The following is a 4,111-nucleotide window of genomic DNA, read 5'->3' on the forward strand; positions in this document are numbered from 1 at the left end:
TAATATATTCTTTAGATCCATGGATGATACTAAATTATAACCTTGTTTAAATATCCATAAGGTATCTTATTTTAGCAAAGATAGATTCTAAAAATCATAAAACCAGATAGATTAATAATGATACACATATCAAAATTAGATTGAAAATAGAGGCCATGGCTCTCATTCACTGTCTTAACATTAAAGATGTTATAAAGAAAAAGAAAAAAACCCACCAAATACCCCAGTCTTTACAGACATAGGTGTTGTCAAAAAGGTCTTTCTCTGATTTGAGCAAAGAGAAACCATCCAAATTTTATTCTGTAGCTACGGATATGCTTTAACTCTAGTACATGGTAATACTATTTCTCTTACTGCAGCAAATTCCAGTTTTCTCAAGGCATTTCCCCCAATGTTTCTGGAAATAAAGTATTGTATTTCCAATCTTCAAATTAAAATGCTATCCTCATAAATATATGTACCAGGTTGGTATATTCACATACATGCTTTCCATTTTCAGGCTTAGCAAAGACGTACATTTAGAGCTGATTAGCATTATTAAAGCGACTGAATATCAAGAGAAATTATGACCTTTCCATGCAGTATTTGGTATAGAAAACAGTGATTTTGACATATCTTTTTGTATTCAATACCATTCTGACCACTCACGGTGCAAGAACATTCAAATAATAAGCCAAAAAGAAACAGATGTTAAAGACTGGCCTCAAACCTCACAGCCAATGATGCCACCACGCTTGCCTAAGATCTCGCCGACATAAGATCACACCTGCACCTCAGTGACCCCCGGACCACGCAGCAGCGCTTCCTTAACGGTGAGCTGTTTGAAGCTGCCGGTTGGAGCACTAGGGACTATTTTTTTCAGCTCTGAATAGCTGTGGGGATCTCAGCAGGGGTTGGAGGAATTGGCTAAACCTTAACATAGTGCCAAAATGTGGCCCATAGAGGCTTTGAATAAGTCACAGAACGTTCACCAGCACCAGGGCCTTCTCTGCGAGGTTATGGACCAGCTGGGCCATGGTGCTGGGATGAAAACTCTGTGGCCCCAAAGGACATGCTGAATGTCACCCCTTATAAGGCAGCATAGCTCAGTTTCAAATTCTTTTTCCCTCATGCCTGGCATTCTTCTCTTCTTCTGATAGAAATGAAAAAGAGAATGAAAGATAGTCACAGAAATCTATAATTCTTCAACAAACATTGTTTTTAAATAATATTTATCATGGCAGTGATTTTCAACCTTTCTCATCTCATGGCACACATAAACTAATTACTACACTTTTGTGGCACACCCAAAAATATGTTTTTTTGACGATCTGACAAAAAAATAGGTATAATTTTGATTCATTCACACCGGGCAGCTATTGTTGTGTCGGCTGTTGTCATTTTTTAAATTTTACAATCTAAGGGAAAAGACGTCAGTGCCCCTAACTAAGTAGTCAGGTATCACATGTTTTAAAAATTATTATGGAACACCAGTTGAAAATCGCAGACCTATGATATAATACATCCTCTCTTGAGTAAGATTTAATTGATCGTGGATTTAATCCGGCTTGTCACCTTTTAATCATGTTGCCTTGATCAGATTATTAAACCTCCAGTTCTCATTTGTGAATTTGCAGAATTCTAGGGATGTTATGAAGAACAAATGAAAGTCCTTTAAAAGTAAAGTGTTATCATATGTAGGACCACTCATATGCTTTTACACTGAGAGAATATAAAATGTGCCCTCTCTAGAGAAGAATCAGAAAATTGCGTCCAAAATACTAAAAGATCTGCTTTTGGGAGGTGCCATAACTCCAAAGCACAAAGCTTGGCGCACAGATCTTACCAACCCACCTCCCCTACCTGCTGAGCGCCCTTGTACAGGGCACAGGGGGTGCAAGTTAACAGGAGTGCAGGCGGCCGGGTGCGGAAGATGCCTCTTGAGAGCGCTCGCATCTGCCTGAGCTGTGTCCTCCCAGCGCTAAGGCCTGTTTCTTCACTAAGCCTCCCTGCCTTCCCTGTGACCTAACTCCCTGAAAGTCTCAGTTTCCTCGATCTTCTGCCTCTTTTCCTCCACTGGCTATTTTCTGTCTACCTGTAAATACACTCAAATATGTCCCAGGAAAACGCAACACTATTGAGTTTTCTCTTTCTGTCATTTTAACTCTTTATAATTTAACTCTGTATATCTCTTACTTTGTTTTCTGTTCACTCCTAAAGACATTGAACTACTGTGCCTGTCTCCACAACTTCATTAAAAACACACTTTCCCCAGGACTATTTTGTAACTACCAACCTATATTTCTCAAGCCTTTCACCTTTTTCACTCAGTCCCCCAACGCCTCCCTCACGTCTCCCAACCATCAGTCTGTTCTCTGTATCTATAGGAAATATAGTCAATAACATTGTAATATCTATGTATGGTGCCAGATGGGAACTGAAAATATCAAGGGGAATACTGTAAAGTGCATGACTGGCTAAGCACTCTGCTGTACGCCTGAAACTAGTATAAAATAATATTGAATGTAAACTGGAAAAAAATTATATGTTAATAAATCCATTTAAGAAAACACAGTTTCCAAGGTTACCAATAATCTCTATGCTGTTAAATCCAAGGGATAGCTATTTTTGCTCATTTTATGTGATCCTCTGTTGCCCTTATGACCAGCAACCCCTTCCTCCTTCCTGAAAGTCCTTCCCCCCCTTAGTAACAGTCCCCTGTCATTATTTCCCTCTTACCTCTCTACCTGCTCATCATATTAATGGACTTCTTTCTCTCTTTCTGTTCATTCTTTAGTACTTATGTTTGCAGGATCTATTCTTAGTCTCCTATTAAATTTATTCCTTGTGTTATCTCACTTTTTCTAAAGTCAGATCAGTATATTCAACTACATATAGTCGTTTTTGGTTCGATACTGTCCCTCTAAAAAAGGGAATTGACCCAAACAGAAATCATTAGCCTCGTCGCTTCCTCTCACACCCACCCCTGAGTGGTCCCCTATGCCCATGAAGGCACCATTACCACGCCAAAATTCACAGCTCTTGTCCATATTCAATTAGTCAACAAATCCAGTTGATTCTGCATCTTAAATATTTCTCAAATCTTTATATTCTGATTCACCCCTTCCTACTGACTTAATTCAGGTTTTTTTTCTATTTATTTAGATTACTGCCATAGTTCCTCATTAGCCTTTCTGTTACCAGTCTTGCCCATGGTCATTCATTTCTTCATTCGAAAGATATTTATTAACTGCCCAGTATGTACCAAATTTCAGTCTCAGTGACGGTCAAACAGACATGGACCCTTCTCTCATGGAGGTTTCATTTTAGTGGGTGCAGGTGGTCACAGCACAAACAAACAAACAAAATAAACAAACAACAAGTTAAGGTGAGTTTCTGGTAAGTTCTATTCAAAGAATTTTAGGTTGTATGGAGAGGGAAAGCTTCTCTAAAGAGATGATACTTGAGATAATATCTAAGTAGCCTGAAGGAATCCACTGTGAAGAAAAGTGGTGAAGGTAGGGCCAAGGCCCTTTAACATTCTATCAGTTATTTTTCTAAAATAAATTTTTGTGCCATATCCCTTAACATGAAACTCTTCATTGCTTGGCTTCTGGTAGAGTTCAGGTCAAGCTTCTCATCTTAGTATATGAAGTCCTATAGACATGGCTCTTGTAGGCTCCTTTGGCCTCATTAGTCTCTGTCTTAGTCTGTTTGGGCTCCTAGAACAAAATGCCACAGACTGGGTGGCTTATAAGCAATAGAAATTTATTTTTCACAGTTCTGGAGGCTGGAAGTCTGAGATAAGGATGGCTGCATGGTCGGGTGAGGGCCCTCTTCCAGGTTAGACTTCCCTCTGTGTCCTCACATGGCTCTGTGGGCTCTCTTTTATAAGGGCATTAATCTCATTTATAGGGTCTTTGCCCTTAAGACATAATTATCTCTTAAAGGCCCTACCTCCTGACACCATCACATTGGTCATTAGGTTTCTTAACACATGAATTATAAGGGGACATAAACATTCTAACCTGAGCAGTCTCTAATGACTGTTCTTTATTTCAGAATAGGCAACTGCTTGCTATTCCTGAAATTCATCTTTAATTATTTTTTCCATTTCTCATGTATTCTCTCT

The 4,111-nt window shown here is 38.9% G+C and overlaps 1 pseudogene; it reads right to left on the reverse strand.

The window, feature by feature from the left end:
* Positions 1-703: 703 nt before the first annotated feature.
* On the reverse strand, positions 704-1,016 carry LOC107530157 (ATP synthase F(0) complex subunit g, mitochondrial pseudogene; annotated as a pseudogene).
* Positions 1,017-4,111: the final 3,095 nt, after the last annotated feature.

Source organism: Miniopterus natalensis, chromosome 2 (assembly GCF_054644295.1).
Source record: "Miniopterus natalensis isolate mMinNat1 chromosome 2, mMinNat1.hap1, whole genome shotgun sequence".
NCBI classification, from domain to species: Eukaryota; Metazoa; Chordata; class Mammalia; order Chiroptera; family Miniopteridae; genus Miniopterus; species Miniopterus natalensis.